General features: G+C 37.0%; 1 pseudogene; it reads left to right on the forward strand.

The window, feature by feature from the left end:
- LOC149188028 (uncharacterized) overlaps positions 1 to 18489 on the forward strand; it is a 33945-nt pseudogene extending 15456 nt beyond the window's left edge.
- Positions 18490 to 23963: the final 5474 nt, after the last annotated feature.

The following is a 23963-nucleotide window of genomic DNA, read 5'->3' on the forward strand; positions in this document are numbered from 1 at the left end:
GAAATATGTCATGATCATAAGGAGGCTCCAAAATTTTTATGTCGGAAAAATTTTGGAGGGTGTTTGTTGCAGCGACAACAAAGTTATTGTTTCCCATTAAGTTCTAGCATGGTTTCTTGGAGTGACAAGATTTGGTTGCTTTGTTACCCACATAAGTTAATTATACCACTACTCCTACTTGAAATCATGAAGCAATATGGATTAAGAAATTACTTCTTGAGCTTGAAGGGATGGAGAAGAGTCGTACTCTTATTTATTATGGAACAATAGATAACTTATATTTCTTTGTCACAAAGGTTGAATATATTGTTGCTACTATTGGAAGGTTCAAAGCAATATGGCTCAAGAAATTGATTCTTCATCTTAAAGTTATGGAGAATAGTCCTTCTCTTATATATTTTGATAATTAGTCATTTGTAAAGCTTGAAACCAATATCTTATTTCATGATAGGTCAAAGCACATGAGATAGAGTACATTGATGAAAGACTTGACCAATAGGAAGAAGACTCACATGGAGTATTGTTATGCTGAAGATAATGTAGTTGATATACTCATAAAAGGCTTACCTAAGCCAACATTTGAATATTGTAGGACCAAACATGGTTTGTGCACACCTACCACTATCCTCAAGGAGTCTTAGAAAAAATGAGTCTAGTGCTAGTTGAAGAAATTATTTTATTTCTAAAGTTTATTATTGGTGTGTCTAATGAGTGTTTTAAATTGTATACATATATATGCAGTTGTTATCATTGTGAAGTTTGTTGAATCTTAGTTGGATATGAGATATTATTTCTAAGTAGATTTTTTCCTATATTAAAATGTGTAGTTGAGTTGTTGTTGACTTAAAGTTTCAACAAGATAGTGTGTCTATCTTTAGTAAAATACCTATGTTTATAAATTCAACTTGAGATCAATGCAATAAACAATCCAATTTTGTGTGTGTTTTATGATTGTGTTCATCTGAGCTTCATTGTTGTGTTTCTTCCTCTATTCTTTTGCTATAAATGTGTTATAACAATGTAGCTAATTTGAAAGTCAATCCTTGAAATAATTGGAGATGAAACTATGGTAGAAGAACTATGTGTGGACATGTTTCTTATCACCACATTCATCTCACTTTCATTATCATTAGGCCACATTTATGTTTTTCCAAAATTTATTAATTCTTAGTATTTGTAAGTGAATTTGTGGTTAAAAATTAGAAAATAATGTGCATATGCTTATACCTAACAAGTGGGTTGAGATTGTTGACATGTGTAGGTCAAAAGGAGGCTTCTAGAAGACCCTTATGTGGCACTCTAAGGCCAAATTCGAATTTGAGTGGAAAGAATCATGGGATCATGAGGATATGTGTCACATCTCCTAATTGTATTGAAACTCTAAGAAGACATGTGTCTTATCAGTTCCTATTTTGATTAGGACTCTAGAGGTAGAGGGAGAGATTCATGGACTCTCATTAATGAGATGGCTTCTCATCTTTTTGTATAAATAGGAGATCTCTCTCCTTCATTTGTTAGTCTTAGCTTGTTAGTTCTTAAGCTTGTTAGCTTGTGAGATGGCTTTGGAAAGCTTTGGAGAGCTTTGTTGTACTTTGTAATTTTGAAGAATTTGAATAAAGCTTTGATGTTCTCAACATGGAAGGAGATGTGAAGTAGATGTCATGGAGCATATTAGAATGTAAGGTAGAGTAGATTTCATTTTGTAATTTTGCTTTGATTTCATTATGTCATTTGATTGCTTTCAAGTTTGATAGATTAGATTTTCCATTCATGCAATTTTAATTCATGTAAGTGTGTTCAACCGGTTGATTGCAGATTAGTTTTTTCTTTACATGTTTTTGCATCAAATAGTGACATGAGATTTGCTTCTCCGCTGACTTTGTTTTTTAGCTTTTCAATTTCAGTTATGCTATGATTTTAGTTTTACTTTTCTACAATTAGATATCAACTTGCTCATATCATTTATGATTATCTCCGAAAGCCATAGCTTAGACTAACTGGCGAGGAATCGAACTATGAATGATGTGATTTGATTTTAGTTTTACTTTTTTGCAATTAGATATCAACTTGCTCATATCATTGACGATTATCTCCGAAAGCCATAGCTTAGACTAACTGGCGAGGAATCGAACTATGAATGATGTGATTTGATTTTAGTTTTACTTTTCTGCAATTAGATATCAACTTGCTCATATCATTGACGATTATCTCCGAAAGCCATAACTTAGACTAACTGGCGAGGAATCAAACTATGAATGATGTGATTTGATTTTAATTTTACTTTTCTGCAATTAGATATCAACTTGCTCATATCATTGACAATTATCTCCGAAAGCCATAGCTTAGACTAACTGGCGAGGAATCTAACTATGAATGATGTGATTTGATTTTAGTTATACTTTTCTGCAATTAGATATCAACTTGCTCATATCATTGACGATTATCTCTGAAAGCCATAGCTTAGACTCACTGGCAAGGAATCGAACTATGAATGATGTGATTTGATTTTACTTTGATTAATTTGCAGTTTTTGATTTGTTTGAGTGCAATAGCTTAACTTTTATTTCCGTATTTAGACAAGCAGCAGAGACAATGATTTCATGATCAGTATTTCATCTTTTGTTTGATTTAAGTAGCTGCATATTTACACTTTTGTTCAGGTACTGATTTGATCAATAGCATGTTTTGAGATCTTTTGAAGTGCTAAGTTTTGGAAGTTATCATTAGGGACATAAACCTTGTCTTGAAATCTCTACCCATACTTGACCTTTAAAAGTATTCTTAAGACCTTAGAATAGGATTTCCATTTGCATTAGAAACTTTAGGAAACCAACAAAAAAAAAACCCCAAAACAAAATAAAATCTATAAAACAATGAAGTAAGAAAAAGGTTGACTAAGCACATATGGTGCACCACACTTCATTAGTTTACGATACCTGGATTGATAATTTATGTAGAGCAATTTAAGACATTAAATTGACTAGACAACAATGTCAAAGAAGGTGAAGAGAGATAAGTCAATATAAATAGAATCGATGTAGAAATTTTATTAATTTGAATATCTCTATAGATAATCACGCCCCATGAACTAATTATGTTATTTGAGTTACCAATTTTCACATAAAATCCAACACCAATGTTAAATTCACTTAGCTACGAATACACAAACAAGTAGTTGGATCGACACAACATGGTTCGATCACAATTGCAACCTAATTTTTTTTCAAAATGTAGTAGATTGCCTAGTGTTCACAAATATTTATGCTTATTAATTTATCTCATAATTGAAATCTCACAAGAAAACTTGAGACATATGTATCTAACTTGGGGCAAGGGGAAATAAAGAAATTGAATTAACCAAGAGTAAAAAAATTGGAACAATATAGTACCAATAAAGGTTATTTTAGTGAAAAATATAGTACCAATACCAACATCATTCCACAACCTAGTAATTGGGTCTTTTGGCTAAAGTCTGAAAGAAGGAACTAGAACCTGGTAATTGGGTCTTTTGGCTGAAGTCAGAAAGAAGGAACTATTGAAGTACGTTGCTCAATTAGAGGAGCACCAAGGACAACACTTTTTGTCAATTGCACAAAAACTACCATTGAAAGTACATCTAAGAGAAACCAAGATACCATGGGGAAATAAAAGATCCATCTTGCATATAAATAATATGTCCAGTAAAGACAAATAACATAGTGTGGAAGACAAATATCCACACAATCAAGCTAATCTATTGAAATAATTTGAGAATCATCCATATAGTCATCCAATAGATTTTGCAGACTTGTGAGTAGAAATTGCATTAAAGGAGTCGAGAGGGGTCTCCCTTTGTAAACAAGCATCCATAAGACAAGTCATGACCCAATGTCTAGCATGATTGGGTGGGTCATTTCACAAGTCATGACACAATTTTCTTACATGAAAAAGTGTAGGGATATAAGTTCTTGTTAGTTAGAGGAAAATATAAGTATGCAAACACAAGACAAATAAATATACAAGCTTATGCTTGAATAAATAATTTCTATTATGTAACGCCCTCCTCCCACATTTACCCAAGCTAATTGATCCACTAGGGTAAACATGTGATGAAGATTTACTATGATATGATTCAAATCCCTAAGTGTAGTTAAGGAAGTGGAACCGACTAACCAACACTTTATACACCTCCCTCAGGTGCTACAGGAACCCCAGGAGCTAATCCACCACTCCTGGTGCCCAAACCCTAAGTTAACCTAGCCTTTCAATGGATTAAACCCCTAGTTTCTCCCATAAAAAGGCATGCATGTGAATGGAACCCTATGGTCGCTCCCACAATGCTTGCAAGGGAGCTACTACAATGTTTTTCATCTAGTTCTGTCTTAGAGACTGTGAGATTTAAGCCACTTTTCTAGGGCTAGTCTCCAAACCTCTGCCTGGAACTTGATGAGACTTTCTGAGATAATGAATGACACCAAGACAAAGCCTCTAACACAAAACTTGATGAAGGAATTGAAATAACCAAGACCAACTGTTAACGGGAAAAGTGTCTATTCAGAACGACCCTATCCCACTAAGGTGTGACAGTACCTTAGAAACAAACAGAGAAAACTACTTTTGTATTCTTCTTTATGAACTATAAACGAAGAGGAATAGGATGAACCAACCTGTGTCTTGCGCTAGTCCTTTGATCCAATCTCTCTCCTCTTTGACAGCTTCCAGCTACCTGCTCCCTTACTTGCCTAGCTTCACCAAGTTCCTGTAAGATCACAAAAGAAGAAAACTACACAAAGACATGGATTTATATTCATAAATAGCTTAGGATCAGATTTAAGCTAAACATGCAAATATAACAAACATCATTGATACACAAGCATGTAGGAGAAACTCAAATAGTTTTATTGATATAACAAGAAGGTCCAGGAGGAGTTACAACCGATGATTCCTGATCCAGCATCAACCCCCCAGCAAAGGAATCCCCTCTTCACCTCCAACAAAGCATAAATCACCCAATACTCTGATCTCTATCTCAAAACCAATAGCAATTCTCTGCAATGTCCAAAATTCCATCCTCTGGATCTCTGGGATGAGGGATCCATATATAGATGTATGCAAAGAGGATGAGTCAGCTTATGATTTGACTAGTGGCTTCTCTCTGTCAGTTCTTGCTTCCACTTGGAGACTGAGAGCCTCTTACTCATCCTTGGTCGAACTCAGTGAGGCAAGTGTCATTGGGGAAGATTCTGGAAGCTTCCATTGTCTGTCCACCTCGCGGAATGACACTGCCATTTGTCATTTCCCGCTCAACGCACCCTGGTAGTGCATTTAGGTGCGTTGCAACACACCTAGCTAGTGTACTTGGGTGCTATGCAACGTAGCTAGCTAGTGGAGCAGCTGAAATGATCCTGATTTGACTGATTCTGAGCAGTTTCTGGTGGAGAACTTCCGGGAGAAGCTGTAATTTGTTGACCTTGTTCCTCTAGGGGTCGGAACAACACTTTTAGGGACTTAGGATCTCTTGGTTTATGTACATTTCATGCTTAGAGCTGTAAGGCACAAAAATGTCTATAACAGTTGCCCCCTAAAGTATGAGGCCGTTTATCGGGTGAAATGCTTTATTAGGAGGATCCGAAGTTCTTTCAATGTTGGGAGGAGACCTGTAATAAGATACAATACAATACATTATCTTCATACTATTTTCATGATCTAGCTGAGGCGGGCATTCCCATGCTCAGCTTTATAAATTCATTTTCATGTACATAGGACAGACAATCGTCTGATGGTAGACTGATGATTCTGATAGAGCCATCATCATTTTGGTAGGATGATTATCTATGCTGCAACGTTGTACATTTCCATGTCTTTATTTTCCTGAATATATATCGCAGCCCGGATGGATGAAACTAGATCCAGGGTCTTCAATCTCATCCGATCTTCACTCAAAGTACAAGTAGATCCATGTGAGAAATGTTTTGAATTCGAACATGGAAAGACATCGCTTGATTACCAGTCAATGATGTAAATTGTTAACAAGCGCAAGAGGAATCACCGATAATGATGATGACCCTCAAGGTACTGCAGTACAATTCATGTGGTGTGAATAAAGGACTTGGCGTCGAACACCACGCAAAATCTTTCGGTCGAAGGTCATTGATGTATACCTGTCGCCGGAAGTGAGAAACTTGCCATTGAGGCATGCAAGCTTCAAAGTACTGAATGGGGTGTTCCTAGATCAACTTCTTGGATAATGAGCTGATGTCGACAAGAAGCGATCCATCAAAGGAGGGCCTTGATGAATCCCACATCAATGACACGGAACGGAGCAAATGATTTTGATAGAGGTGAAAACGATCTGATGATATATGGTTCAGGATGGCGGTCATGAAAGAATGAAGTATAATTTATGGTAGTGGACGGGACACGGGTGACTTCTCTGGATGACTTCTCTTGAACATGTCGGCGACACTTATGTGATGGATTGGTAGCATTTACCCCAAATGTGGATGGTATGGCGTGACCATGGTGATGTGACCGGTGAATGAAACAACCCAACCCGACTCAGGCACGGAGTGGAAGTGTCATGTTCAAGAGCGACTTGCTACCAATAAAGATTCTTTGAGTTTCTTCCCAATTTTTCCCCAGTCATTGCTGACCAGTACCTCTTTATTTTTGTCAATCTTGAGGAGGATAACATATGCTTGTTCTATAATTTTCCCTTTGGGCAAACCCATCGCTATGTTTTAACGAGCCTAGCGATAGTGAAACTCGTTCTCGTCTAAAGACAAGTTTGTCGCTATTAATCTTTTTAACGAGTTTAACGACAAAGATAACTCGGTCCTTTTCATTTTTAGAGAGTCTAAAAAGGTACGTAAAGATAACTCCAAAATTCCTTTTTCGTCATCTAATCCCTTAAGTCCGAAAAAGTATAAAATAATACAGAAGGGATGAATTTTCGATAGTTTTAACGAGCCGAACAAAACAAGCGCTTGATCTTTTTGTGCAATAATCCCTCAGGTCCAAAAAGATTAAAATCTAGAGGAGGGATAGCACTTCCGGTTGCTTTAACGAGCTGGAAGGCCAAAAATCGGCAATCTTTTCATATTTTGTGAGTCAGTTGAAAAGAGCTTAAAGAAGACTCGTCTTTTGAGGAACGAGTGATAAAATGGGTAGCAGCTGATTCCAGGTAAGGGTTGGAATTTTCCAATCACGGCAGTGTCACAAGGATGGCTAGTGAAATCACTCTTCGCAGCTGTTCCTCAAAATGGGTAAACAATCAAATGGAGGTGAATGATTGGCCAATGGAAAAATTGGAGGTGACGGTGCAAACACGACCAAGGCTTTAGTGGCTGAAATGCTACATTCACGGTGGTTATTTACCGGGGAATATTTCATTTTTTAATGAGCTTAAACGCGGGTGGAAACATTTGCTCATGTCTTATGTTTATTTTTTAACGAGCTTGAAATATGTGCTAAAACTGCTCGATTAGATGGTCTTGTTTTGATTTTTACCATAAATAGCTTCGTCCTTCCAAAGATAGTACTGTATTTTCAACTGCTTCATCAAACTAGTTAGACATGAACAATATTTGCTTGAAAATGAGATTAAAACACTAATATTTTACTTTGAACTACGTAAAAGCAATCAAAAAGTGTTTTTTACCTCTCATTTTACCATTTCATTTGAACTTGGTTTGTTGGAGTTTTGGAGGTGCTTTTCCCCCTCGATTTTTATTAGCTGATTTCGGGAGATTTTGTGGACGATTCTCGGCGCCGTCTGGACCAGGTAGGAGCTAAACCCAAGCTCTTTCATTTCATGGTTTCCTTTTTGCATTCTGTGCTTCATTCCCTGCTTTTCTGAGCCCCTGGGGTTTGAGGGATTCGTTCTGCCATCAACGCACCCTTAGTACATCGAAACCTGCGCTGAATGTTGGCCTGTATGAAGGCAGTTTGACATTCAACACAGCTGGAACACTACTGCAGGTGCGTTGGGCGCAGAAAGGGAATTTGTTGCACAGTTTTTGATGGAATTTTTGCCTGTTTCTCATCAAAATCAGGATCTAACTCCTCTCTTGTTTGTTTTTCCAGAGATCTCGGAGCAAGATGACCCTTACATGGCGAGAACGAGAACATGAAGAAGAGGACATGATTGCCCTACATGATCCAGTTACAGTGAACACGCTGCGGAATTGTGGCTTGCTGAAGTTCTTCCGCATCTCTAGCATGAGATAGCAGATTAACTTACTGCAGTATTTGCTCGATGCTTGGGATCCTATCAATCAAGTTTTCCAGATTAGGGGCAAATCTATCCCCTTGACTGCAGTAGACATCTACTTCTTGACTGGCTTGTCGAGGCGGGGTGCCCCCATCTCTTTGTCAGGTTCGGCCCGAGGAGGTGACTTTGTGAGAGATTATGTCCGCCAGTATTGCAGGGAAGGATCTCAGCCGAGTAAAGACGGCAAGATCATCATCCGTGATGTCACTGATAGGTCCCTTAGGACTATCCTGTTTACTTTTGGTAGGATGGCCGGTAGTGCGTCTCTTCATGTAGCCAACAGATCCTATATACAGCATGCCTTGGAATGCCTCCGAAGGTATTCAACTGGTGCGACGCAGTACTTCTTGTGATGAAAGATCAGTTGACCAAGATAAAGAATGGGAGGTTGAAGAACTTTGGGTTCGGTTCTATTTTGACCGCCTTTGCCTTGGAGAAGATACCACTGATGCAGCCGCAGTACATTGCACTCGACTTACCTTCTCCTACTGAACCACGTATGCAGAGATGGGTTGACCATATGTCTAGACATGCTGGCCAGTCTCAGATTTTGTTTTCTGATACCTTCTTCAGGTGGTTTGATCGTCAGGAGATGGTTTATGCCGAGTATCCATATGCTGGCATGGACTTCCAGGGTGATCCAGATTTAGTACTGCCGGATGGCGAGCAGTGGGGTGCTATTGGTAAAATCTTTGACCATATCGTTGTTTACTGTTTTTGTTTATAATGTCCTTGTGCTTTATTCTATCAAGACTTTAATCAAACTCATGTGTACATGCAGATGTTGGTCCTGTTCGTCCAGTAGTTTGCCTGAGAGTACCAGCTGTTGCCCCGGCAGGAGAGGCCGCCGAGAGAGTTATTCTTCGTGACCTCGATGTGGCCGAGACTCTCACAGCTATGCAGGAGCAGGTTGAGAGCCTTACTCTTGGTATTCCAGATGTGAGGATCGACAAGCTACCTTTGCAGTTACAGCGGCATACTACTGGTGTGCCTAGACGATGGACTCGTCTCTTACGCATGATCGCACAGGCTGTGACTTGCTATCACGAGCATCATTAGACTAGGGTTCCCCCTAGCATTGTGAGTTTTTGGGTCATGTGACCGATTTTGTCTTGGTTACAGAACATTATATGTAGACCATAAACAGCTATATATATTTTGATTTTCGGGGTTTTATTTTGGTTGAGCTATATGATCCACATGTAAAACATTGATGATGTGTTTCTTTTTATAAATGTTGCAAATGTCTATCTAACACATAGTTCGCTAGTGAGTCGGTTAATGTGTTTAAGTTTCTGGAAATATGTTGGTATTGAATAAGATCAAATTGTCTTTCCAAAATCTTAACCCTTAGGAACATGCGATAAATAGCTGGGTTTTGGACGGAATATATACCATTGATTTGTAGTATTACGAGTTGTGAGTCTAGCCTGACAATTAGTCGGCGTATACCATGGGTGATGGCATCAGAGAGAAGTTCTATCAACGCACTATACTCAGCGATGTTATTCGTTGATTGACCAATACATACACCTCTGAAACTTACTAACTCGCCGCTTGGATCAAAAAATGGCCCAGGCTGCGGAGGACAGGTTCCGCGAACTATGACTCGCTCCGTCGGCATATCCAACACATGGCTCCAAAAGGTTTGACATCTGCAATAAATGTAAAAAGGTGGATTACTCGACCAAAACAAACACTTTAGCGAAAACAAAAATATAACAAAAGCATATTGGTTACTATTTATGCATAGTAACGCTTGAGGTACAACCCATTACGAGGTTGCGCCAGTGGAATTCTGTCATAATCCATTAACTCGTAGGCTCCTTTTGCTAACACTCTTTTAAAAATATAGGGGCCCATCCATAAAGACTTAAATTTACCTGCTCCCAATTTATCGGATTCTTGGTCGTAAAGCAAGACCAAGTCACCTTCTGAGAAGACACGGGGTTTGACATTTTTGTCGAACTATGCCTTGACTCGTTTCTTATGGGCTTCGTTAGCCAAAGCGGCGTCACGACGGGTTTCATCTGATTGGATTAATTCCAAGAAACGAGTTTCTTCTTCTGAAGTTCCGGGGAGGAGATCAATTGCGAGTTTGAGAGACGAGATTTCACACTGGACTGGTAAGACTGCTTCCAGGCCATATACCAGTTGGAAGGGTGTGAACCCGGTTGCATTCCTTACCGATGTTCGGTAAGCCCACAAGGCTGAGTACAGGATTAGGTGCCACCTTCTTTTGTGAACTTCGATCATCCTTCGCAACATGCGCTTCAGGACCTTGTTGATCGCTTCAACTTGTCCGTTGGCTTGCGGATAGTACGGAGTAGAGCTGTCGTGAGACAACCCTAGTTTAGCAGCTAATTCGACCATCATGTGATTGCGAAAATGCGATCCATGATCTGTGACTATAGCCTGTGGTACGCCGAATTTGGCGACTACATGATTGAAAAAGAAAAGGGCAGCTGTTTCACCAGTATTATCTAATGTAGGCATCGCCTCGGCCCATTTGGTAAAATAGTCAACTGCAACTATGATATACCCATGCCCCCCGGTCGAGGTGGGGTTACATTTTTGGCGAACGGCCCAACAACAACTATTGGCTGTAGAGGTGTAGGTGGTCTTCTGGTTTTGCTATCAAAAATTTGACAAGCATGGCAACTTCTGACTGCGGTTATGCAATCTTTGAACATTGTTGGCCAGAAGTATCCTGCTCGTAATATTTTTTGTGCTGTAGCATATCCAGATTGATGCCCCCCACAGGTGCCTGAATGACACTCATTCAGGGATTTTTCGGCCTCTTGATGGGTGAGGCACCTTCTCAGAATTGTATCGATACCACGGCGGTAAAGTGTATCACCGACGATCATGTAGTCTTTTGCTTGGTATCGAATACGTTTTTGTTCAGAGTGTGAGGTGTTTGGCCTAAATTTTTGGGTTTGGAGATAAATTATTATATCTCCATACCACTCATTGCTTGTTGATATCAGAAACAAATTCTCATCCACGATTGATTCTTCGGATGTTTCATCGTTGGATGACGATGGGAGATCGCATAATAGTTCTGCAAAAACTAGAGCTTTCTTTGACTTGGATTTTACAAATTCCAGATCAAACTCTTGAAGGATCGCTATCCATTTTGAATATTTTCCCCCAGCAACTGTCGCGACAATATATAAGTCATGGGGTTGCAATATGACAGAATGGTAGTTTTCCGAAAGAGGACATAGTGTCGAAATCTTTGTATCGCTTGAACAGCTGCAAGCGCTAGTTTTTCAACATAAGAATATTTTCTTTCTGTATTATTTAAGTTCTTACTTAAATAATATATAGGATGTTCAATTCCATCGACTTCTTGAACTAAAACCATTGCGATGGTCTTATCTGCTGCAGCCAGATACATGTTAAAATATCTTTGATAATCGGGGGCATACATTAATGATGCTTTCATTAGGGAATCTTTTAAAGCATCAAAGGAAGCTTGTGTGACCTGATCCCAGACAAAGGGTACCTCCTTTTTCAAAAGACGTGTATAACCTTTAGCAAGTCCAGCGTAATTTGGAATGAACCTCCTCAGAAAGTTTGCTTTCCCTTGGAGTTTCTGAATCTGAAGCAAATTTGAAGGTGGAGGCAGATTTATGATTGCCTGGACCTTACACGGGTCGAGGCGAATCCCATCCTTGGAGACTACACAAAGACATGGATTTATATTCATAAATAGCTTAGGATCAGATTTAAGCTAAACATGAAAATATAACAAACATCATTGATACACAAGCATGTAGGAGAAACTCAAATAGTTTTATTGATATAACAAGAAGGTCCAGGAGGAGTTACAACCGATGATTCCTGATCCAGCATCAACCCCCCAGCAAAGGAATCCCCTCTTCACCTCCAACAAAGCATAAATCACCCAATACTCTGATCTCTATCTCAAAACCAACAACAATTCTCTGCAATGTCCAAAATTCCAGCCTCTGGATCTCTGGGATGAGGGATCCATATATAGATGTATGCAAAGAGGATGAGTCAGCTTATGATTTGACTAGTGGCTTCTCTCTGTCAGTTCTTGCTTCCACTTGGAGACTGAGAGCCTCTTTCTCATCCTTGGTCGAACTCAGTGAGGCAAGTGTCATTGGGGAAGATTCTGGAAGCTTCCATTGTCTGTACACATCGCGGAATGACACTGCCATTTGTCATTTCCCGCTCAACGCACCCTGGTAGTGCATTTAGGTGCGTTGCAACGCACCTAGCTAGTGTACTTGGGTGCTATGCAACGCAGCTAGCTAGTGGAGCAGCTGAAATGATCCTGATTTGACTGATTCTGAGCAGTTTCTGGTGGAGAACTTCCGGGAGAAGCTGTAATTTGTTGACCTTGTTCCTCTAGGGGTCGGAACAACACTTTTAGGGACTTAGGATCCCTTGGTTTATGGAAATTTCATGCTTAGAGCTGTAAGGCACAAAAATGTCTATAACACCAACCATGACAGTGATTTCGTCAGACATGTCACAAATATGCATTCTACATGTCATAACAACATATCTGAGCATAGGGGTCTCATACTTATATGAGAATCGCTAAGAAGCATTGATGCCTTATCACATTAGCTGCAATATTATATATTAGGTCATATATTCATTGCTCGTTCATTTATAAATAAAAAACGTGATGAGATTCATACATCATAACTATCATAAAGCATACTCATAACCAACATATAGATAACAAAAATAACAAGGATACAACAACCATAAATGCTACATATGAACTAATACATTTACACATAAAATACCAAGGAGAAGAAACTCTTATTAATGAATGAATAGGCCAACTAGGTTTGGGACTTCCATGTTCCACCCGACCATAGATTGGTTGAACCAAATCTCTCTTCAACCAATCACCCCCGTGCCATATTCCAAGCATGAATGTGGGACTCATAACCAAAATAAACCAAATAAGCATGGATGCCACCAAAAGGATAATTTAGGACCATTAAAGGAAATTATAATTGAATGTTGTGTTACTACATAGTCTATCTAAAATCTAGAAGAAATTGTAGCAAGGAACAAATTCTAGCAATGCTAGAAGAAATCCCTATAAGAAGTTGTAAAACCCATCAAAGATTCAAAAGCATGGCCCAACTGCCAGCAACACATGGAAAATATCCCATTTGAAACCTATTTCAAGATTGTTTCTCATGACATCGCAAATGGTTATTTTGATTATTTGAAGGTTAGTGTTTCATTTCATTAAAATGATACTGCAAGTACCAAAAATAATATAAATACTTGGTCTACCATTTTGTATAGACACCAAGAAAATATGGATATATGCCACCATTGTACTCCTGTGAAATGGGCCATGAGAAACAATGGTTGAGGGCTATAACATATATGGTTACACCCTACACCCTCATCTGTAGTATGAAAAGATACACTAGTGGGATAATACTGATTAGAATGACTAGAAGCCATTTTTTGAAACTTTTGAATGAAGGTATTTGGGAAGTTATTTACTCCTGTGAAAGTTTCTATTTTGTCAATGACACTCATGATTTAAAGGGAGTGAGTTCTCATAAATAACATGATTTCCTTGGGCCAAAAATGACATATTTCTTGGTTAGCAAAGTCAACTATGACACATAGCTTACACAACCCATTCTACTCTCCTAAAAAATAACCTAGAGCTCACATGAAAATCCTAGGTATGAGTCTAGAAAAATCCAACCTCTTAATTGACCAAGATCACCAAGGATTTCTCCTATGGTGTATTGATCAATAGTCTCTTAATTGACCAAGATCACCAAGGATTTCTCCTATGGTGTATTGATCAATAGTTTAGACTTGAGCTCAACTTTGATGGGTCTAGTTTGGACTTGAGTTCAAATTTTATGGGTTTAGTGTATAATGCTCAGTGATCTTATTTGAGAGGGAAATATGTCAATATCTAGAATATGTCACTAGAGAAGGAAATTTTGATGTAATGAAGAAAGATCTCCAACCCCCTTATCATTAGAAAACACTTATTCCATGTGACACAATGCCCTACATCACTTGGTCTATGTGACACTATACCCTACATCACTGGATAAATGACACTTGAGTCTAGAAAAATCCAACCTCTTAATTTACCAAGATCACCAAGGATTTCTCCTATGGTGTATTGATCAATAGTCTCTTAATTGACCAAGATCACCAAGGATTTCTCCTATGGTGTATTGATCAATAGTTTGGACTTGAGCTCAACTTTGATGGGTCTAGTTTGGACTTGAGCTCAACTTTGATGGGTCTAGTGTATAATGCTCAGTGATCTTCTTTGAGAGGGAAATATGTCAATATCTAGCATATGTCACTAGAGAAGGAAATTTTGATGTAATGAAGAAAGATCTCCAACCCCCTTATCATTAGAAAACACTTATTCCATGTGACACAATACCCTACATCACTTGGTCTATGTGACACTATACCCTACATCACTGGATAAATGACACTTCAAGTGATACCTATAGCCATTATTGTAGGGAAGTTAACTTTTAAAGTGATAATATATCTCTCTCTCTTTGTGTGTTTTGAGAGAAGTTGACCCTATTGCTTGGATAACACTCAAGGTGTTGGGTTCATCTCAAGTGATACCTATAGCCATTATCGCAAGGAAGTTGACTTTTAAAGTGATAATATCTCTCTCTCCCATTGTGTGTTTCTAGAGAAGTTGACCCTATCGCTTGGATAACACTCAAGGTGTTGGGTTTGTTACAGATGACATTAGAGAATATTACAACACTATCCTACTATGGGAAAAAAATAGGCTTAAAGGTTAAAAGTTTCTATGGTTTTTGTTATGGTGATGACTTGTAAATAAACACTAAATTGATTGCATTACAATAATGAATAGAAGACATAAGAAGGTGATAAGAGTATAGACGAAGTTATAGCATTGACAAGGTTGTCATCGCAAATGGTTATTTTGATTATTTGAAGGTTAGTGTTTCATTTCATTAAAATGATATTGCAAGTACAAAAAAAACAACATTAGATAGGATTGGTGCATGGAATCCACCACCCCAGCTTAGCATTTGCATGACCTCTAGTCTATTCCAATTTTATTGCATGAGGATAAGTTCGATATATTAGTGGACTAATCAACATGTGAGCTAGTCTCAAGTCCAACAGATGCATGAAATCAGGATTGGCACCTCCAATAGGGTGGCTTTAGAGATTTTCATATAGGCTATGATTCCTTATGCGAGTGGATTAGGTTTACTTTTGTTTTACAGTTTGATTGCATGAAGACAAGCTTGAAGGGTTAATAAAACTAGAGAGTTGATAAGTGTGAAAACGGTGTTGTCTACTCTAGTTGGACAGTTCCACATCATATAACTTATTGAACTAGAATGGAATATCCCTATAATGGTATTTTGTTCCAGTAAGTGCTCTACTCAACAGATAAGTGTTACAAGAATCAAAATATGACATTTTTCTCAGCATACTTGGTACCTCCAAATGAAATTTCTAGAATCAAAATATGACATTTTTCTTAGCATACTCGGTACCTCCAAATGACATTTCTACCAATCCTTTCAAATCCACCATCGCATACTGCCAAATGAAATTTCTATCGATCATGGTTCTAGACGTCGTCTTCCCTCGAATGTTTGCAGTTTTATGTGAGATGCACTAACCAAAGCTCAGATGCAGACATTAGGTAGCTTGGACGAGTCTTAGATCCCATTGGCACCAACGCTAACCACAACTCCATTGTCAGAGATAAAATCAGTTTCCTTGGAGTTGAATTTGGGTTGTCAAGCTAAATCATTCAGAGTTGAAGTTGGGTTGTCAAGATAAAGCAGAGGAGAGGTTGTGCACCCTGCTAAGAAGTCTGGAGTTGCAACTAAATCTGAAGGTAGCCGCTGATTTTTCTCAGGAGAAGAATAAGAAGACTAACAAGTGTCTCGTTCCTTATACACCACAACAATATGCACACAAATATCTGGCCCTCTTCAGTGTTTCCATGGTTATAGTCAGTGTATCCATGGTTATATGTAGCATTTAATGTTTATAAACTAATGCTAGCATTAGTTTCAAATCTTGGAAATATGAATCAAATAAATGCATGGAACAAATATATTGTATGAATAATATTAATGATATGGTTCTTTTGCCTTGGGAAGAGGAAAAATAAGACCATAAATTATCTTATTAGTCCTCAAAGTGAAATTGATAAATTGATAGGTTGAGAACAACGATCATTTTATGAACAGGGTAAAGTTCATAAAAACTTTGGATTAATATGCACAATTACTAATTCTAACTAATACAATTGATTACTATAGTCCCATGTCGTAGATGACAAGGACTAATAAGAAAAATACTCCCATCTTCATGTCTCATAGATTAAAGTCCAAACTCTAAAGAGAGACTATGAACTATAATGAATTAATAAACTCTCAATGAATTTGTTTCTCTGTTGAAAGATTTTTATTTTTGTAATTACTTATATATATGGTTGATGTTATTTGTTGTTTAGAGGTAGTGTGTTTTGAGTGCACTCTAAATATGTTATTAAAAAAAAAAAATCTCTAGTGTTCTTGAGGTTTTTCGAGGAATCCCTAGTGAGGGATGTTACATGCGACAACTCTTTAACGCTTTCTCTATCCCACTTCCATAATCTGCTGCTATGTTTCAACATGCTTTGTTTGTTTGATGTTGTGGAAAATCTAATAGATCCTTTTCAATAGCCTGGTCAACATAAGTGTGGATGCAACCTCAACCATGAGTGAGAATGATGAGTCACGAAGATAGGGTTAGTTTTGAGACTCTCCTTTGAAGGATCTAGCTCTGGCCATATGGAATTTATTGGGCTTCACTCATCATCTTTGAACATTGTTATTCTCTCATCATGGGGTTTAAGCACATAACCATTGAATGTAGTTGGTAAAGTTTCTTTAGTTAATCATCACATCAATAGCCCAGAAAATAACTTTTTGGGGCTCTGCACAGTGAGTCTAGCAGGGAAAATAAATTTCCAAGGCTTTGCATAGTGAGTCCACTCCAAGGGTTCCTCTGGTGTGGAAAAGGTAAGGCCACGACTCTTTGTCAAATCTCCAATAAATCAAGAGACTCCTAAAAATCCATCCTTGTGCAAATATTGGTTGAACAAATGTGGGACCAACAATTCCTATTGCTATAAACCCTCCTTACCCAACAATAAGATGCCTAACAACAACCGAAACTATGGTTTTTTTTAGCATTATTGTGCATCGATTCATATTTACTTTCATGGCAGGTCTTCAACATTCATTGTGGAAAGAGCTACAGATTACGATGGATCAACTACTTGAGAGTTGATATCAAGTGAGGTAGTTTTAGTCCAAATGAATAAAAGCTTATCGCTCATCTGCATACCATTTTTAGAAACAAGTTGGTTTAAGTTTCATCGATTTATTAGTTCATGGTGGTGCATTAAGGATTGAAATTTGATATATTTTAATGGATTGAATATGTGTAGGTGTGCATACATAGCATTCCATCCACCTAGAAGAATAGATAATGATATTTAAAATTACTAGAACTCTTGGATAAAGAAAGAGCTTGTTAAGGGTGAGATAATCTCAAAGAATATTGAGGCTTCCAAAGTACATATTAATTTTCCATAGTTCTTGTTTGAATAATCTGTGACTCTCATCAATGAGAGTAAGATGATAAAAATTCAAGAATTTTAACCATCTCTAGAAACAAAAAATGTAAGAATAATAATTTGCAATATATATTACAATGGCACAATGGTTTGCAGATTCAAGGACTTCTAGTTTCAAATACATTGCATGGCTACAACATCTTGAACCCAATTGAAGGCTCCTTTTGTTATAATCCAAATTCAGAAAAAAGTAATGGACTTACACTACATCATCCATGAATGAGAGTGACTACATGATATCCCCGCATATGAGACTGTTAATTTATTCTCATCATGAAACATTGGATCCTGTTGATCATCGTTACATATATAGATTGTGGGAATCTGGTTCCAACTATAATGGGTTGTTTTATGATATTTCAAGTGCTTATACAACAACTAACAATATAACCATGGCACTAAAAATAGTTGCAACTATTTGCCTCCACTTTATGATGCTAGTGAAGAATCTACAACCATTGATTTAAAAGATAGTGACAACAATTCACTAAGATATCTAGAGCAAAACCAAAAAACTGAGATCAATATAGCCCAAGAAACATGAGCATAAAATGTGAACAAATTAATTTAAGATGCAAGAAGTGGAAACAATGATATAACCAATAAATTAAAGATAATAATCCAAACACTAGGAACAAAGAATTTGTGAACATATAACTTTTTTCACTACCTCATTGTCCACTCTAGGAAAGGTCTTGCTTGAAGATATAGAAGCTTCATTTACATCAAAATATGCCTGCGAAATCATGAATACATTTGGATAGACTTACAAATTTTAATCAAATGATCTAAAATATAAAACATCGGTATGAAAACAATGATCAAATGGGAAAAGGGGTAGATTTTAAATATGTGTAACAACCAACTCTTGATTTCAAAAACCTAGATTGTAGTTATACGCTCATCCAAGGTCTTTGTGCCTAAATCAATAAAGGTGTATCAAGAGGCTATTAGTCTCTTGGATATATAATTTTACTATTTTTATTTGTAACTTAGTGAAATGGAAAAGCTGTGGAGACAAGGCACATTATTCTTCTTTCACTAGGCCATGAAAAATGAATAAAGCAAATAGTATCAAGCCCTTGGAAAAGGAAAATTGAGAACAACAAATACCTTCAACAAACAAAGAATCTAATGAGTTGAAGGGCTAAAAAACATACCACCCATAACAAACCTTTCCATCCAAATATTATTCTATGTTGGGCCACAACAAAACATTTCGATAGAAATTTCATGTAGCCTACTACTACAAAGGAAATTCAAACCCCAACTTATTGTTCCACTTCTAATTTTACCCAAAATTACCTCATATTTAAAGGTATCACCATATCTTATACCAAACAAAATTCAAAAAAAATATATCCTTTGGAGAAATAGGATCATCAAACAAAATTGAACCATACATATTAATGAACCTTATTTTATATATTAATATTAGGATGAACCTATTTTTCTATTGGAAAGAGAGAAAATTTCATAGATACTAACGAATCCTTATGCATTACCTGCATTTGAATGAGTTAACAAAAAATAATGGCAACAGGAGAGCGATGATATTGTGTTTTTGGCATATATATTTTATCTCTTCCTCCAACACCAAGATTCTTCTTGTCTGTTGTAATAAAAATGGAAATCCCCAATGGATATCATTTCCTTCACAACTACTCCATTTATATTAGTGTTTTGGGCATAAAATTGGACCCTTTCCTGCCAGAGCTATTAGATTCTATTTCATTGAGCTATAGTGATAGGTGAGAGATATGCATAGCTCACTAAAGGTGTATCAAGAGGCTATTAGTTTATTGGTTATAGAATTGGACTCTTTTTATTTGTAACTTGTCGAAATAGAAAAGTTGTGGAGACAAGCTCCATTCTTATTATTTCACTGGGCCATGTAAAATAAATGAAGAAAACAATCTCAACCCCTTGGAGAAGGAAATTTGAGAACAAAAAATAGCATGAACAAACAAAGAATCCAATGAGCTGAGTCGAGAGGGGTCTCCCTTTGTAAACAAGCATCCATAGGATTGTTAGAGTCAGTATGAATCTTTACTAGAAGTTGAGTAGTCTTCACATCACCAACCACATCCAATGGAAAGGTACCAACCCCTACAATACAAATGATGTCTCCAAATAAGGTGCAGTCAATACCAATAATATTATCTTTTGAATCTATTCTCAAACTTAAATGCCTCAAACTCTGATGCAAAGAGGTCATCATCAACTACAATCATACCAACTAGATCACACATGTTATTCACTTATTTATTGGAAGCTTCACCATCATCAACAAGGTCTATTGTTGGATTCATCAATTCACAACTCACTTTGTAGTCACCATCCACATGTGTCTTGCCATTGAAGTCCCACTACACAACTGACCTTACACTAGTTCCTTCAACAATTGGATCTAGTTTAATTGAAAATAACTTGAGATAACTGACTTTGATTGCTACAAATTATCAATCACACATGCTTAACTAAAATCTAACTCCTCCAAATTGAATTTACTGAGTAAATTGGGTGACACAAGCCATGTCACACAAGTTAACTGCATCCAAGTTGTCTATTGATGTGGAAATTCAAATTTTATCAATTTAATCAAGGCAAAATCAAATTGAGAATTTCTTGCTCCATTTTTCAAACACTCCTCTCAACAAGAAAGGGATTATCAACCACCCCTATCCTACACCTGTGGAACTCGAACTTCCCTCTTGAAAAAGCTTTTTTCAAAATGTCAGCATCTTGTTCCTCTATCAGAATGTAGTGTAGCAACATTATCTGCCTCTGCACATAGTCCCGTAAATGGTGATACCAGATATATATATGATTGGATCAATCATGAAATACAAGATTATTAGAGAGTTTGATCCAACTCTTATTATCACAGTAGACCACAGTTGGATCCATCATCTGACCAAACAATCCAACAAGTGTCCTTCTCATCCATATCACCTCTTATGCTGCTTGACTTGCAACCATGTCTTCTACTTTTGTCAAGCCGAGAACCACATATCTTTGCTTTCTATTGTACCAAGAAACAAATGAAAACCCAACACTAAAAATTCCACCTGATGTACTCTTTTGGTATGATGGACTTCATGCCCAATCTACATCTGTGAAGCCACACAACTTCACTCCCTTTCCCTGTCTGTACCATAGTCCAAATTGGGTAGTGCCTCTGAGGTATTGTAAAACATGCTTAACTACCTTCCAAAATAATTTGGTTGGCCTAACTATAGCTTGGCTTAGCTGGTTGGCTGCATAGCACACTTATGGTCATGTGTTCATAAGATACATGAGTGAACCCACTAGCTGTCAATAAATGGTAGCATCCACTTCTTCACCTGAAGTGGCATCCTCCTTCCTCCAATTGTTTGTTAGAGGTGTCTCCATGGGTTTACAAATATCCATGCAAAATATCTGGAGTATCTCATTTGCATACTTGCCTTTAGAGACAAAAATCTCCCCATCGTCTTGTCATACTTCCAATCCGAGGAAGTAGTGCATGAGACCCATGTCCTTCATTTCAAATTCCCTTGCAAGGTCCTCCTTGCAAGATCTGATCAACTGCTCATCATTAGTTAAAATAAAATCATCAACATATAAGACAATAATAAGAAATTTACCTTCTATCAAGATGTGATTTAGGTTTGCATCCGCTTCAATTTTGGTGAAGTCCAAACTGGTGAGATAACTATCGATCCTGGTGTACCAAGCACGGGGTGCTTGTTTGAGACCATACAACGCTCGCTTGAGTCTGCACACATGAGACTCCCATTCAAATGTCTCAAAACCTTCTGGTTGCTCGATGTACACCTCCTCCTCAATAACCCCATTGAGAAATGTTGTTTTTACATCCATTTAGTGGATCTTCCACCCCATTTGTGTAGCCAAAGCAAGAATTGATCTAATGGATGAGTACCTTGCTACAAGAGAAAATGTATCCTCATAGTCAATTCTTAAATTGATATGTTTTTGTCTTAATTGTTAATTGTCTTAAATGGGTTTCGTCTTAAGTGGCCATTGTCTTAAATATAAAGTTTTGTCTTAAAATATTTTTGTCTCAAACTATTTTTGTCTTAAATATAAAGTTTTGTCTTAAAATAATTTTGTCTTAAACTGTTTTTGTCTTAAATATAAAGTTTTGTCTTAAAATATTTTTGTCTTAAACTGTTTTTGTCTTAAATATAAAGTTTTGTCTTAAAATATTTTGTCTTAAACTATTTTTGTCTTAAATATAAAGTTTTGTCTTAAAATATTTTTGTCTTAAATGTAAAGTTTTGTCTTAAAATATTTTTGTCTCAAATTGTTTTTGTCTTAAATTTTATATTTAAGACAATTCAATTGATATTAAATTTTAATATAAAATAACTAAAATAAAAAGTGACTTTTTAAGACAAAAGATTTCTTTTGTCTTGAAAAAATGTCTTAAAAGTTCCCTTGGTGTAGTAGTGCTACTAGTATGTTCATTTTTTTAATATCTCTACTGCTCTTCATTAGTTTATTGTAGGATATTCACTATTATTTATGTTGGTTATATATTGGTTATGATTTTGTTTTATGACAAACTTGATCTATGGCTCTCATAATGTTTTGATTATTAATTTATAGTACAATGAATACATGACCTAGTTAATGATAATGCATCTATTGTGATATGGAAACAATGCTTCTTTATGATTCTTGGATAAATATGAGGCCCTTATGCTCAGATATGTTGTTATGACCTGTAGATTACATATTTGTGATATGTTTGACAAAATTCATGTCATGGCTAGTAGGGGTCCAGTCAAGTCATTTATAAAGTGTTTTCATTAGTACCTTTGTTCTAATATCATTTATCACTTATGAAAGTTTCATGAAGTTCTAGGAAGTGGCCTAAGTCTTGGCCTTGAAAAAGTGGCACAAAATATGGGGTTGCTAGCTCAGAACTAGCTGAAAAGTCCACAGTCGCTAGGATGCCATTGCTGTGGGAGTGACTGGAAGGCCTCAGTTGCATGCATGGCTTGTCATGTGAGAGGTTGGGGGTCCTGATCAGTGAAATGTCAAGCTTCCTCAAGGGTTGGTCACCTAGAATTATTGGTTGGCTCCTAAAGGTTCTATAACATGTGTGGAAGGTCATATTGGTTTGGGTTTATCGGTTCCACTTCTTTAAATGTACATGGGGAGTTGAATCACATCATAGTAGCCTCTCGTCACATTTTTACCCCAGGGGACTAGTTAACTTGGGCAAATGTGGGTGGAGGGTGTTCATGTATGAAGTCCCAACTAGACCTCAAAACGTTTGGAGTAGGAGCCCCATCTGGATAGTAGGCCTAACCACCATTCTTCTTAGATATTTTCCTTGGTTGTAATTATCAACATAAGAGATTATGCAAACAACCTTTGAAACAAGTTGACGCTGTGAGGCATACAATTGTAATGCATATAAGGGTCTTCCACAAACAGAGTAGAAAGAGTGATCCTTTGAGAGAAAAATAATAGTATTATTCTAGTAAAGACACACAATATCATGGAAAGAATCATTAGTTAACCTACGAAATAGTTCACATATTAACAACAATCATGAAAGCAAGTAAAAATGCACATTCAACAAGATGCTTACTAAATCCAACGAAATAGTTCATTTTCATTAGTATGTGTAAACATAAACATATACCACAAATAATGAAAGAATAATATTACAATCATTCATGACATATGCATGAAAGTGCGTTGGCTCTAAGAGCTTCGTATATTAAGTGAAATTCCTAAGATATATGATTACAACGATGCAACACTAACCCCAATAGTGGAACATTAAGTCACCACTCGCTCCTCCAAATAATGATCTTCTCTCCTATGCCAAGCTAGAAAATCCAAGGTGAAAATTCCTTTTATTGAACTATGAGAGTGTATATATAACAAATTAGGTGACTCTCCACCTCCCTTGTGACTCTTGACCTTCCCTCATGACTCTTTAACTCCCATGTGACTTTTCAAATTCCTATGCAACCTTTGAGTTTCTAGATGAAT

The sequence above is a fragment of the Pinus tabuliformis genome, chromosome 3_1, assembly GCF_031772625.1.
Source record: "Pinus tabuliformis cultivar Carrire ecotype Pingquan chromosome 3_1, CPIR1, whole genome shotgun sequence".
In the NCBI taxonomy this organism is placed as follows: Eukaryota; Viridiplantae; Streptophyta; class Pinopsida; order Pinales; family Pinaceae; genus Pinus; species Pinus tabuliformis.